Source organism: Gossypium hirsutum, chromosome A06 (genome assembly GCF_007990345.1).
Source record: "Gossypium hirsutum isolate 1008001.06 chromosome A06, Gossypium_hirsutum_v2.1, whole genome shotgun sequence".
In the NCBI taxonomy this organism is placed as follows: domain Eukaryota; kingdom Viridiplantae; phylum Streptophyta; class Magnoliopsida; order Malvales; family Malvaceae; genus Gossypium; species Gossypium hirsutum.
In genome coordinates this window covers 81,046,852-81,062,582 of record NC_053429.1, presented here as the reverse complement: position 1 = coordinate 81,062,582, position 15,731 = coordinate 81,046,852, and positions in this window count along the sequence as shown.

The window sequence follows — 15,731 nt, the reverse complement described above, 5'->3', positions numbered from 1 at the left end:
ATAAATAATTTAGTGACTATTGCTCAGGAAAACAGCTTGTAGTGAATATGTGAATTTGTTGTAAACATTGATGAAACTATTTGAGTTGCTTATAAGCTATTGCTGAAATTGATGTACAAGATAAATATATATGTGTGTGGTAAAGCTGAATGGCTAATGTGAAATATGTATGAGATAGGTATATGTGGTAAAGCTGAATGGCTAGTGTGAAATATGTATGAGATATGTATATGTGGTAAAGCCGAATGGCTAGTGTGAAATATGTATGAGATATGTATATGCTATTGCTGAAATTGATGTACAAGATAAATATATATGTGTGTGGTAAATCCGAATGGCTAATGTGAAATATGTATGAGATATGTATATGTGGTAAAGCCGAATGGCTAGTGTGAAATATGTATGAGATATGTATATGTGGTAAAGCCGAATGGCTAGTGTGAAATATGTATGAGATATGTATATGTGGTAAAGCCAAATGGCTAGTGTGAAATATGTAGGAGATGTGTGTATATTGTGCCCGAATGACCAAATGTGAAAGGTGTGTATTATTAGATATTTGATGAGGCAAATGAATTACAAATATAACAGTCGATGTGAATGTTGTAACATGTGATTAAATGTACATGAAACTTGGAAATATACTCCGAGTAAGACCCGAGACTATGTGTGGAGATTATGTCCGGGTAAGACCCGATGACTACGTGTGGAGATTTTGTCCGGGTAAGACCCGATAACTACGTGTGGGGACTATTCGAGCTAAAGGTTTCGCTGAAGATTCGAGTAAAGCATAAGATTATACGACTTCACAATAAGAATTGGTAATAAATACGTTCAATGCGTTAAGCTGGTCAGGTATGTATTTTGAGATTATATTTAAGCTTGATTTGGACTAAATCACAAGGTCGTTATGTGATGCATATGTGAGTAAAGCAATAAGACTGTTCTATGATTATTGTGCGTTTGGTCAATGTGGAAAGTTAGGTGAAAGTATGTAATGTACCTATGTTTATAAGAGATCACTATCAAGTGAGAATTTATCTGCCTATTATATATGATGAGATGGGCATATTCGGTAAAGGGATGGTATGCCCGAAGGAAGAGTGAAATAAAAATACGAACAACTATGTTATAATTTGATTGTTATCTGTTGACACTGCTTAAAACTTACTAAGCATTGTAATGCTTACTCCGTTTACTTTGTTTCCTCTATTTTATAGATCTCATTTGGAAGCTACAGGCTCGGGGATCGTCAGCAACTAGTCACACTATCACTATCCACTGCTTGTTACTGTTATGTTTTGAATTATTTTATGGCATGTAAAGAATAGACCAGTGGCCGAAGAATATTTTGGTTAATGTATATAAGCCATGCGAAAATGGCATCTTTTGAATGTGTACTTTGTGACAGCCCAAAATTGACCCTAGTCGAGAAGTGGTTTCGGGACCACAAAACTGAGTCATAAAAATAATTGATTTCCATATTCTATGCTTATTATGTGTGTACATGAGTATGTGGAAGTTTCATTCTCCAATTTTGCCAATTGCATGAGAAATTATTAAATAGGGATTGATATGAGACATGGTGAAAATATGATAGGCTAATTTAAAATGGTCTATTAATGCATGTTGTGAAAATGATGGGTTTGCATGTCAAATTACCCAAAATTTGAGCTAGTGGTTGGCCATGCTATGGGTGGAAACATGTTGGGAACATGTTGGCCTAGTGAGGTATGTAGGAAAAAAATAAAATAAGGGGCATGGGCATAAAATAATGAAAAGGAGTATGATGAATACAAAAAAAAATGTGTGTAGTTGTTTCCCCCCCCTATTGCCGTGAGCTAAAGAAAAGAAAGGAGAAAATTTTTGTTCATCCTTTCTCATCTTCATTTAGCCGAAACTAGAAAGAAAAAAACAAAGAAAAAAAATGCTCATCCTTTGGTTCATCCTTGGCCAAAAATTTTAAGGAGGAAGGAAGAAGAAAGGTTGAAGAGGTTCTGCCATGCATGTAGCTAGGCTAAGGTATGTTTGATGATGTTCCATGAGATGCATGCATGTTTTAGTTGTTAGCTTGAGTTCTACCTAGCCCATGGTCTAAATCTTGCTATGTGATGGAAATGACACTCGGCCATGGATGCATCATTCTTGGTTGATGTTTGATGTTGTGGTGATGAGGCATGAGGATGAGTTAAGATTCGGCCTAGGTGGAGTTTGTGTTAATGCCATTGCATGCTAAATATGAAGCTTGTTAATGATGCATGTGATGGTGGCTTGATGATTCTTGAACCTCCTTTTTAGCATTTTTGAGTGAGCACATATGTGCATTGGTTGCTAAATGGAGAAGAATCGGCTAGCAAGTTGTGTGCTAAGGCCGAATATAACTTTTGCATGTTAATAAGCAATGCATGTGTTAAATTGATGGAAAGGGAGAGGATGCTTTACTAGTGTGTATATGTGTGTATTAGCCAAGTTTTGAACTTGAAACAAAAGGGTGTTTAGTCAATACAAGTGACCATACTTGTAGAATGTATTAAGTGTTGAAATCGGCCCCAAAATAGACATGCATATTCGGCCAAGGGGGAAAAATTAGCTAAAATGTTGAGTTTGATTCATGATTCCGTACATATGTGACTTTAATGTCTAATGTATAAATATGGGCTAAGTGCCTTGTGTTCCTCTTTTCGATGCTCAAATGATTAAATCAATTTATTTGTTTAATTAAGCTCAAGAGCAAAGGGGAACTAAATCCGATAAAGGGAAGGAAAAAGTGGTCGAATAGCTATCGGAATCGTTCGACAACACCCGAGGTAAGTTCTTGAGTAAAGAGCTTAAATTATGATGTGATTAGATCATGTTTTAAGCAATTAAAATCATGCTCTTTGTGTGGCTATTGAGCCGAATTTGCAAGAATGATAAATGTCTTGTGTTTGAGTTTTGCTAACGAAAATGAAATACGAATGGGCCATGATTTATTGTTAAATGTGCATGGTTATTTGAATGATGTCCGGGCTAAGTCCCGAAGGCTTGTGCTAAGTGACAATATCCGGACTAAGATCCGAAGGCATTTGTGCGAGATACTAATTCCGGGCTAAGCCCGAAGGCATTTGTGCGAGATACTAAATCCGGGTTAAGTCCCGAAGGCATTTGTGCGAATTACTATAACTGGGCTATGTCCCGAAGGCATTTGAACGAGGAGCTATATCCGGTTAAATTCCGAAGGTACGTGATTTGGGAATGAATGAACTTACTGTAAAATTCCAGTTAATACTCTCGAAACATCCCAACATTGAGGTATGTTTCGTATGTGCTTGAATTTAGTTGAGCCCTTACAAATAAGTATTCGCTCAGTTGATAAACGAGCTACCGGCCTTTGGCTGAGTTGATCTTTTGTGTATGTACATAAGGGTTGATAATGTGAAGCAAGTACGATATCGTAAATTTGTGCATATGAAATTATCCGTTTAGCTTATGAATGCTATACTTTTGTTGTGCTGGAATTCCTTGCTCAAAACTTACTAAGCATAAATTGCTTACTCCGTTTCATTGCTCCTCTGTTTTATAGATTTGGTTCTCCAGCTATCGGACTCGGGATCTTGAGTCAAAGTCGCCCACACTATCAAAGCCCCCCTTTTGGTACAATTTTGGTTGAACTTCGAAATGGCATGTATAGGACTACCCGTTTGTTGTGGGTCGTGGACCCTTTGGACTTGTATAAATTTTGGATAGCCATGCGAAAATGGCTTATATGTGTTTGAGTATAATGTTATAATCATTTGGTGTGGATATGCTTGACAAGGATTGGCCATGGGGATGGTTAATCACCTTCATAAATTGTGCTATTTATGCAAAAAGGGCTAGTTGAATCATGGAAACCATGAAATAGGTAAAGTCTACCTTAAAGGCAGATGCTGACAGCAGCAGTGATGTAGATTTGGAAAATCATTAAAAATAGTAGGAATGGAATTAAATAGTGAATAAATTATGTAAACAAACCTTGATGAATCTACTTTCATAGGAAAGTAACGAAACAATCATACGGATAGTATGTTAAGAGATATTCAGGTTCTCGTGAGACAGGGCCAGAACGGTTTCTGGATTCCCTGTTCCGACTTTGGAAATTCATTATAAATTAACCAGAGATAATTAGGAGTCATACCATATATTTATAGATTCCTCTCTGAGTCTAGTTTCTATAGAAACAAACGGCATCAGTATTGGAGCCCTGTACAAGGAGATATCCAAGTCGTAATGCGCAAAGGTCAGGGTAGTCGATCCCTGTAACATGGGAGACTTTGACTAATAAACTGTACTAATTGGCCCAACCAAAAATTCTAGAAAAAATATGTAGATGGGCATATGAGTCTAGTTTCAGGGAAAAATCACGAAACTGATTTTCGAGTTGTGAAACTCAAGATATGATTTTTAAAGTGACTAGTATGCAGATTGGCAGTGTCTGGGAAATATTTTTTATAAGGGGTTTAAAGTCTGTTAACACCTCGTGTTCGACTCCGGTGTCGGTCTCGGGTTCGGGGTGTTACATTTGATTGGTATCAGAGCTACGGTTTAGTCGATTCTAGGACTACCGTAATGCGTTGGGTCTAGCTATACATGCCATTTATGTGATTACTTGATAGTGTGGTGATTTCTGACAATTGTAAATTTTTATTTATAGTAATGGATCCCGATCCCAACCGAGAGGTAGCTGATGATCTTGAGAGTGTAGCGCCTGCTCCCGCACAAGGGACAGCGCCGGCGGACTCTCAACCTAATGCTAGTAACCCGAATGATGAAGCTAGACAAGCTTTCTATAGCGTGATGAATGATTGGTTCAACCAATACATTCGAACTAATACGCTGTCCACAACCTCCATTCCCAACTAATACCACCCCCGCACCTACAATACCTCCGGTAACTGACCAAATAAGGTCAAATAAGCCCCCAGTTGACAGAATCCGAAAACATGGGGCTACTGAATTTAAAGCTACGGATAGCGACGATGCCGAGCAAGCTGAATTTTGGTTGGACAACACTATCCGGGTACTCGATGAGCTATCTTGTACACCCGATGAATGCCTAAATGTACTATCTCCTTGCTACGTGATTCTGCCTATTATTGGTGGAGTACTCTGACTTCTGTTGTGCCCCGAGAGCAAGTAACTTGGGAGTTTTTCCAAACTGAGTTTCGGAAAAAGTATATCAGTCAGAGATTTGTTGATCAAAAACGGAAGGAATTTCTTGAGCTTAAGCAAGGTTCCATGTCAGTTACTATTACGAGCGAAAATTTGTTAGACTTAGTAGATACGCTCGGGAATGTGTTTCGTCTGAGGCTATCATGTGTAAACGTTCGAGGATGGGCTGAATGAAGATATAAAAATGTTCGTTGGTGTTCTTGAAATACGAGAGTTCGTAGTACTGGTCGAGCGAGCTTGTAAAGCGAAGAGCTTAGAAAAGAAAAACAAAAAGTTGATGTGGGAACTGGAGAGTTTCGTAAAAGATCTTCGGGAAAGTCTCTTCAACAGGCATCGAAGAAATTTCGAGATGATGCGGGCCAGTTTAGAGGCACTTCGGGCCTTTTTAGACGAGATCGTGATCGACCCCCTGTGGGTACACGAGGCACTTGGTCGCCAGTGTTGGGAATGAACGTCGAGATAGAACGAAATGTCGATATTGCGGTAAATGGATTCGGGAGTTGTAGATTCCCTGACCGCTCCTGTTACAAGTGCGGATCAGTTGACCACTTCATTAAAGATTGCCCGAGGTTGTTTGAACAGAATGAAAATCAGAGTGGGAAACCGAGTGCTACCACTGCTCGAGGTAGACCATCTGGAAATACGGGCAATGCTAGTGGTGGTCAGAGAGGATCTAGAGATGCTACGACCAGATCCGAGGCTCGTGCGCCTGCTAGAGCTTATGCTATACGTGCCCGCGAGGATGCTTCTTCGCCTGATGTTATTACCGGTACTTTTACTCTCTTTGATACTAATGTAATTGCTTTGATTGACCCCGTTCTACTCATTCTTACATATGTGAAACCTTAGCATCCAGTAAGACTTTACCTATTGGTCTACTGAGTTCGTAATTCGGGTGTCAAATCCCTTGGGTCGTTACGTGCTTGTCGACAAAGTGTGTAAGAAATGTCCCCTAGAAATTCGAGGTTCCTATTTTCCGGCGGACTTGATGCTTTTGCCGTTTGATGAATTTGATGTTATTCTTGGTTTGGATTGGTTGACCGGCATGATGCGTTGTGAATTGCAAAAGCAAGACTATTGATTTGAGGTGCGCAAATAACGAAGTAATCCGAGTTGAGTCTACGGACTTGGAGGGGATGCCAGCTGTAATATCAGCAATGTTGGACCAGAAATATGTAAGAAAAGGGTGCGAAGCATACCTTGCGTATGTACTGGATGACAAAGAATTAGACAAGAAACCCGAATCTGTGCCGGTGGTTTGTGAATACCCGGATGTTTTTCCTGAAGATTACCGGGTTTACCACCTGTTCGGGAGGTAGAGTTTGGTATTGAGCTTGTACCTGGGACTACGCCGATTTCGATAGCTCCGTATCGTATGGCACCACCGAGTTAAAAGAGTTGAAAGCTCAGTTGCAAGAATTGACGGATAGAGGTTTTGCTCGACCAAGTTTCTCACCTTGGGGTGCACCAGTATTGTTCGTGAAAAAGAAGGACGGAACCATGAGGTTGTGCATTGACTATCGTCAACTGAATAAAGTGGCGATAAAGAACAAATATCCGTTACCGCGTATCGATGATTTGTTCGACCAACTGAAGGGAGCCTCAATGTTCTCAAAAATAGATTTGAGATCGGGCTATTATCAGTTGCGAATTCGAGATTCGGACATACCCAAAACTGCTTCAGGACGAGATATGGTCACTACGAGTTCTTAGTGATGCCATTTGGGCTCACTAATGCCCCTGCGGTATTTATGGATTTGATGAATCGGATCTTCAGACCATATTTGGATCGGTTCATAGTTGTGTTCATTGATGACATCTTGGTCTATTCAAGAGATGAGACCGAACATGCTGAGCACCTGAGACTGTGTTGCAAATTTAGCGGGATAAGCAGTTATATGCTAAGTTCAGTAAGTGTGAGTTCTGGTTAAGAGAGGTTAGCTTCTTGGGTCATGTGGTATCCGCATCGGGTATTCAAGTTGACCCGAGCAAAATTTAGCCATACTTAACTGGAAGCCTCCAAGAAATATTACCGAAGTTCGGAGCTTCCTGGGACTCGCCGGTTATTACCGACGATTTGTCAAAGGTTTCTCGATGATAGCCACACCAATGACGAAGCTACTTCAAAAGGATGTTAAGTTCGAATGGACGGAGAAATGTCAGAAAAGTTTTGATCAACTAAAAACTTATTTGACTGAAGCTCCAATTTTAGTGCAACCCGAATCAGGCAAAGAGTTTGTCATTGATAGTGACGCATCCCTACTTGGGTTGGGTTGCGTATTGATGCAAGAAGGTCGAGTGGTGGCCTATGCGTCGAGACAATTAAAGCCACATGAGAAAAATTATCCGACCCATGATCTTGAACTAGCTGCCATCGTATTTGCTTTAAAAATATGGCGACATTACTTATTTGGTGAAAAGTGCCATGTATTTTCGGATCACAAAAGTCTCAAATATTTGATGACTCAAAGAGACTTAAATCTGCGACAAAGACGTTGGCTTGAGTTGTTGAAAGATTACGAGCTTGTCTTGATTACCACCCGGGAAAGGCTAATGTGGTTGCGGACGCCTTAAGCCGGAAATCATTGTTTGCTTTACGAGCGATGAATGTGCACTTGTCTGTTCTACCCGACAATGTGTTAATAGCTGAATTAAAAGCCAAACCATTATTGATTCATCAAATTCGTGAAGCCCAGAAAGTTGATGATGAATTGGTTGCAAAACGAGCTGAGTGTGCTCCGAACAAGGAATCGGAGTTTCAAATTGATGATGATGATTGTTTGAGGTTCAGAAGTCGTTTGCGTGTTCCAAGGAGTTCGGAACTCATTTCGATGATTTTGAACGAAGCCCATTGTAGCCGAATGTCAAGTCACCCAGGGAGTACGAAAATGTACAACGATTTGAAACGTTGGTTTTGGTGGCATGGTATGAAACGAGACATCTCCGACCTTGTTTCGAGATGTTTAATATGTCAACAAGTGAAAGCGGAACATCAAGTGCCTTCAGGATTACTTCAGCCGATCATGATACCCGAGTGGAAATGGGATCGAGTCACAATGGACTTTGTGTCCGGACTGCCATTGTCAACAAGTAAGAAGGATGCGATTTGGGTTGTTGTTGATAGACTGACTAAGTCGGCTCACTTTATCCCCGTGTGTATGGATTTTTCATTGGATAGACTAGTTGAATTGTACGTTTCTCAAATTGTGAGATTACACGGGGTACCTATTTCTATCGTGTCGGATAGAGATCCGAGATTCACCTCGCGATTTTGGAGGAAATTGCAAGAAGCTTTGGGTACCAAGCTGCATTTTAGCACTGCTTTTCATCCCCAAACCGATGGTCAATCTGAGCGGATAATTCAGATACTTGAGGATATGTTGAGATGTTGCATCCTCGAGTTCAGTAGTTCATGGGAACGGTATTTACCTTTGATTGAATTCGCTTACAACAATAGTTTTCAATCAAGTATTAAGATGGCACCTTACGAGGCTTTGTACGGTCGTAAATGTCGTACACCATTGTTTTGGACCGAGCTCGGTGAAAGTAAAATTTTTGGAGTTGATTTGATTAAGGATGCCGAACAGAAAGTAAAGGTAATCCGTGAAAGTCTGAAAGCAGCCACAGATCGTCAAAAATCGTATGCAGATTTGAAACGAAAGGACATTGAATATCAGGTGGGAGATAAAGTGTTCCTTAAAGTTTCGCCTTGGAAAAAGGTACTCAGGTTTGGCCGTAAGGGCAAGTTGAGCCCGAGATTCATTGGGCCGTACGAAATCTCCGAACGAGTTGGTCCGGTTGCGTATAGATTGATTTTGCCGCCTGAGCTTGAAAAGATTCACGACGTCTTTCATGTTTCGATGCTTCGACGCTATCGATCTGATCCATCGCACCTAATTAGCCCATCAGAGGTTGAAATTCAAGCCGATATGAGTTATGAAGAAGAATCGATGCGTATCCTAGCTCGTGAAGTAAAGGAGTTGCGGAACAAAAGGGTTCCGTTAGTGAAGGTGTTATGGCTCAAACACGGGATCGAGGAACCTACTTGGGAAATCGAGAGCTCGATGAAAGAACGATACCCAAACCTATTTACCGGTAAGATTTTCGGGGACGAAAATTTCTTAAGTGGGGGAGAGTTGTGACAGCCCAAAATTGACCCTAGTCGGGAAGTGGTTTCGGGACCACAAAACCGAGTCATAAAAATAATTGATTTCCATATTCTATGCTTATTATGTGTGTACATGAGTATGTGGAAGTTTCATTCTCCAATTTTGCCAATTGCATGAGAAATTATTAAATAGGGATTGATATGAGACATGGTGAAAATATGATAGGCTAATTTAAAATGGTCTATTAATGCATGTTGTGAAAATGATGGGTTTGCATGTCAAATTACCCAAAATTTGAGTTAGTGGTTGGCCATGCTATGGGTGGAAACATGTTGGGAACATGTTGGCCTAGTGAGGTATGTAGGAAAAAAATAAAATAAGGGGCATGGGCATAAAATAATGAAAAGGAGTATGATGAATACAAAAAAAAATGTGTGTAGTTGTTTCCCCCCCCCCATTGCCGTGAGCTAAAGAAAAGAAAGGAGAAAATTTTTGTTCATCCTTTCTCATCTTCATTTAGCCGAAACTAGAAAGAAAAAACAAAGAAAAAAAAATGCTCATCCTTTGGTTCATCCTTGGCCAAAAATTTTAAGGAGGAAGGAAGAAGAAAGGTTGAAGAGGTTCGGCCATGCATGTAGCTAGGCTAAGGTATGTTTGATGATGTTCCATGAGATGCATGCATGTTTTAGTTGTTAGCTTGAGTTCTACCTAGCCCATGGTCTAAATCTTGCTATGTGATGGAAATGACACTCGGCCATGGATGCATCATTCTTGGTTGATGTTTGATGTTGTGGTGATGAGGCATGAGGATGAGTTAAGATTCGGCCTAGGTGGAGTTTGTGTTAATGCCATTGCATGCTAAATATGAAGCTTGTTAATGAAGCATGTGATGGTGGCTTGATGATTCTTGAACCTCCTTTTTAGCATTTTTGAGTGAGCACATATGTGCATTGGTTGCTAAATGGAGAAGAATCGGCTAGCAAGTTGTCTGCTAAGGCCGAATATAACTTTTGCATGTTAATGAGCAATGCATGTGTTAAATTGATGGAAAGGGAGAGGATGCTTTACTAGTGTGTATATGTGTGTATTAGCCAAGTTTTGAACTTGAAACAAAAGGGTGTTTAGTCAATACAAGTGACCATACTTGTAGAATGTATTAAGTGTTGAAATCGGCCCCAAAATAGACATGCATATTCGGCCAAGGGGGAAAAATTAGCTAAAATGTTGAGTTTGATTCATGATTCCGTACATATGTGACTTTAATGTCTAATGTATCAATATGGGCTAAGTGCCTTGTGTTCCTCTTTTCGATGCTCAAATGATTAAATCAATTTATTTTTTTAATTAAGCTCAAGAGCAAAGGGGAACTAAATCCGATAAAGGGAAGGAAAAAGTGGTCGAATAGCTATCGGAATCGTTGACAACACCCGAGGTAAGTTCTTGAGTAAAAGAGCTTAAATTATGATGTGATTAGATCATGTTTTGAGAAAATTAAAATCATGCTCTTTGTGTGGCTATTGAGCCGAATTTGCAAGAATGATAAATGTCTTGTGTTTGTGTTTTGCTAACGAAAATGAAATACGAATGGGCCATGATTTATTGTTAAATGTGCATGGTTATTTGAATGATGTCCGGGCTAAGTCCCGAAGGCTTGTGCTAAGTGACAATATCCGGACTAAGATCCGAAGGCATTTGTGCGAGATACTAATTCCGGGCTAAGCCCGAAGGCATTTGTGCGAGATACTAATTCCGGGCTAAGCCCGAAGGCATTTGTGCGAGATACTAAATCCGGGTTAAGTCCCGAAGGCATTTGTGCGAATTACTATAACCGGGCTATGTCCCGAAGGCATTTGAATGAGGAGCTATATCCGGTTAAATTCCGAAGGTACGTGATTTGGGAATGAATGAACTTGCTGTAAAATTCCAGTTAATACTCTCGAAACATCCCAACATTGAGGTATGTTTCGTATGTGCTTGAATTTAGTTGAGCCCTTACAAATAAGTGTTCGCTCAGTTGATAAACGAGCTACCGGCCTTTGGCTGAGTTGATCTTTTGTGTATGTACATAAGGGTTGGTAATGTGACGCAAGTATGATATCGAAAATTTGTGCATATGAAATTATCCGTTTAGCCATATGAATGCTGTACTTTTGTTGTGCTGGAATTCCTTGCTCAAAACTTACTAAGCATAAATTGCTTACTCCGTTTCATTGCTCCTCTGTTTTATAGATTTGGTTCTCCAGCTATCGGACTCGGGATCTTGAGGTCAAAGTCGCCCACACTATCAAAGCCCCCTTTTGGTACAATTTTGGTTGAACTTCGAAATGGCATGTATAGGACTACCCGTTTGTTGTGGGTCGTGGACCCTTTGGACTTGTATAAATTTTGGATAGCCATGCGAAAATGGCTTATATGTGTTTGAGTATAATGTTATAATCATTTGGTGTGGATATGCTTGACAAGGATTGGCCACGGGGATGGTTAATCACTTTCATAAATTGTGCTATTTATGCAAAAAGGGCTAGTTGAATCATGGAAACCAGGAAATAGGTAAAGTCTACCTTAAAGGCAGATGCTGACAGCAGCAGTGATGTAGATTTGGAAAATCACTAAATATAGTAGGAAGGGAATTAAATAGTGAATAAATTATGTAAACAAACCTTGATGAATCTACTTTCATAGGAAAGTAACGAAACAATCATACGGACAGTATGTTAAGAGATATTCAGGTTCTCGTGAGACAGGGCCAGAACGGTTTCTGGATTCCCTGTTCCGACTTCGGAAATTCATTATAAATTAACCAGAGATAATTAGGAGTCATAACATATATGTATAGATTCCTCTCTGAGTCTAGTTTCTATAGAAACAAACGGTATCAGTATTGGAGCCCTGTACAAGGAGATATCCAAGTCGTAATGCGCAAAGGTCAGGGTAGTCGATCCCTGTAACATGGGAAACTTTGACTAATAAACTGTACTAATTGGCCCGACCAAAAATTCTAGAAAAAAATATGTAGATGGGCATATGAGTCTAGTTTCAGGGAAAAATCACGAAACTGATTTTCGAGTTGTGAAACTCAAGATATGATTTTTAAAGCGACTAGTACGCAGATTGGCAGTGTCTGGGAAATATTTTTTATAAGGGGTTTAAAGTCTGTTAACACCTCGTGTTCGACTCCGGTGTCGGTCTCGGGTTCGGGGTGTTACAACAAAGTCATGGATTAATCATGTTTATGAGTATTTGAGTGACTAAATATACTATGTTGCATGCCATCAAAAATGTATGAGTGTGTGAGCATTTAAGGGTGGCAAATGGCTTGGAAAATAGCCTCAAAGTTGTCCACATGGGTAGGCACAAGGGTGTGTGTCTTGGCCATGTGTGACACATGGTCTGCCCCATGGGCATGTGATTCGACCGTGTGTCACTTTCACCCTAATTAGGTAAAACAGAATGCTCAATAGTAAACACGCGGGAAGAGACATGGTCGTGTGTCTCAGCCGTGTGGAGGACACGGACTTAGAACATGAGTGTGTGCCTAGGCCGTGTGAAGTCTGCATTTGAAATTTTGAATTTAATTCGCCACATGGCCTATGCACATGAGTGCGGGACTTAGCCGTGTGATCTTATTTGGGTGATGAAATCATAGTTAGCGAGTTACACGGGCTGAGGAGACGGGCGTGTTCCAAGCCACATGGCTTACCCATACAAGCGTGTGACTCTCCAAAGTAGGAAAATTTTCCAAGTTTTTCCAAAGTTTTCTAAAGTCCTTACTTTAGTCCCGAACTAATATCGGTGTATGTTTTGGGCCTCGTAAACCCATATAAGTGACAATTTACATATGTATGATTGAATTTGATTTGAACGAAATTTTATGGCTCAGTTTTGTATGTTGGTTTATGTTTAAGTCTGGTAACGCCTCGAACCCTATCCCAACGTCAGATATGGGTAAGGGGTATAGGCATATACATGCATATATGAATAGGTTTACAGCCCAATAATCAATATGAGCCACATCTCATGGCCTTATACAAAATGAATCAAATATCATCATAAGCCAACACATTTGGCTAAACCAATATGACATATAACAAAAGACCAAGTCCCTATACATGCCATACACAAAATGTTGAGACTAACTATACCCCAATGTCCAATTGATAGTGTGATCGAGTCTCTGATGTCCTTCGGCCCCCGAGCTAGCTTGGCGGTACTATAAGAAAATAGAAAAGAGAGGGGAGTAAGCATAAATCTTAGTAAGTTCACATGCAAATAAATAGCAACATAATCATGAATATTGTACAGTTAACATAATTTACATATATGTCATCATAGTTACATAGGCATAACTTACTCATTTTTAATCTTACAAAAGTTCATCACATACTGAGCTCATTCATATGAGTTTTTCGTACATACTTGTACGAACTCGTAACACATTCTCATATTTCCTCATTATTGACTTACTTGTCAAATAACCTACTAATTTACCCGTTGAACACTTGGAATACTATCGGATACACGGAAAGCTTGCACATAGTGCTTCATACTTAGCCTGTGACAGACCTAATTTGACCCTAGTCGGAATGTGGTTTCGGGACCACAAAAACCGAGTCAAAAAAAATTCACTTTAATTTTAATTGCATATATTTGATGTGTAATAGTGTGTGTATAAAAAATTATTATTATTAATGTTTTAATTCATTCTTAGGAATGTGAATTTTCTCGAAAGGACTTAGTTGAGAAACTTAGAAAAGGTGATAGGTAGATTGTAAGGTTCAAATAACAACAAGGTGAGAAAACTTGGGTTTGCATGTCAAATTACCGAAACCTCAAGTAGTGGCCGGCCAAGCAAGGATGGTTCTTCCATTAAGTTGAATTTTTAATGATGCTTTTATTAGTAAATGATTAAAATAGATCAAAAAAAAAGAAAGGGGAATAAAATAAGAAAGCAAGAGAAAGTCTTCATCTTCTTTCTTTTCTTGAAGTGCCGTGAGCTAGGGAAGGAGGGGAGAAATGTTCTAAGACATTCGGCCATCATAAGGGAGGATTAAGGTAGGATTCATGTTAGTTTTGTTAAATTTTTTGTGAAAATCTAGCTAGTAGCCAATGTCTTATCATGTCCCATATGTTAATTTTCTACCTAAATAGGTAATTAAATGGCATACGGTTAGGGAGAGGTAAATGCTAAGAGTATGGTGCTTTTGAAGTTGTGAAGGGAAATAGTAGAAAGGTGAAAGAAAATTTAGGTAGAAATGTAGTTATATGTGGATTTATATGATGTTACAAATAGATGTGAAGCTATGCTAGATTAGAAGAAAAAAATTCGATCAAGTGTTCATGAGAGGAAACTATGTGTTTGAAAGAATAAAAATGATACTATAATTGATAGTATAGGTATTCGGCCATTTAATCAAGTGTATAGGTGATGTTAGATCTAATTTTAGCACATTCGGCTATATAAGTATGCCCATTTGTGATATTACCTTTGATTGTATAAAATCGACTAAAATGGGTAGTTAGTAAGGGTGGTTGCCTAATATACAAATATGTATATGTGTATGTGTAATTGGATTATTGATAGTAAGGTGATATTATATGGTTATTAGCCGAATGGCTCAAAAGCATAAGGTAGAAAGGTAAAAATTTACCATGTGTTTCTTATGATATGAAATCATTAATATTTTGATATAAATATTTAGCAAGACGGTTAAACTAGTTTAACTTATTCGATTAAGCTCAAGAAGTTAAAGGAGGGGAATCAAGCAAGGGCAAAGCAAAGAACATCGAGTAGCCGAGTTGGAACCGTTTTACCCAACACAAAGTAAGTCCTTAAGCATTTTTGTAAGGTTGATTAGTTTGTATGTAAAAAAAATACTAGTGAATCATAAAAGAATTCCTATTGATGAGTATTCTTTTGGAGTGAATTTTCTAATTATTAATGTGACCATATGTGCTATTTGAATTAAGTAAATTGCCTTATCAAAATGAGTTAACATATGGCACTATGTGTGCGGAATTAAGTGGCACTATGTGAGCCGATTTGGATGTTGAAGCATGAGAGAAAATCCAATGCACTGAGTGTGCGGTTTACTATGGCACTATGTGTGCGAGTGTGACTAGCACTATGTGTGCAAATTCGATCGATAATATAAAATGTGCATGAAAGAACGAAGTGGTAGAACTAGTAACTAAAGTATCGAACTTGAGACATGTACTGAGTAGGTAGAAATTTATCTAGTGCATCATAATTGCAAGCTTTGAGGAATCGGGTCTAAATCAATTGGGTTGTTTTGTTGCTTGATTTGATTGTAGGACTTGGCATGAGATTGAACCGAAATTCTAAGAAATGATAGCATAGTTCGGTATAGTTGGACTAACTGATTTTGCATTATTTGCTTTCTCTTATGATCTCTTATAATTGTACGGTATGAA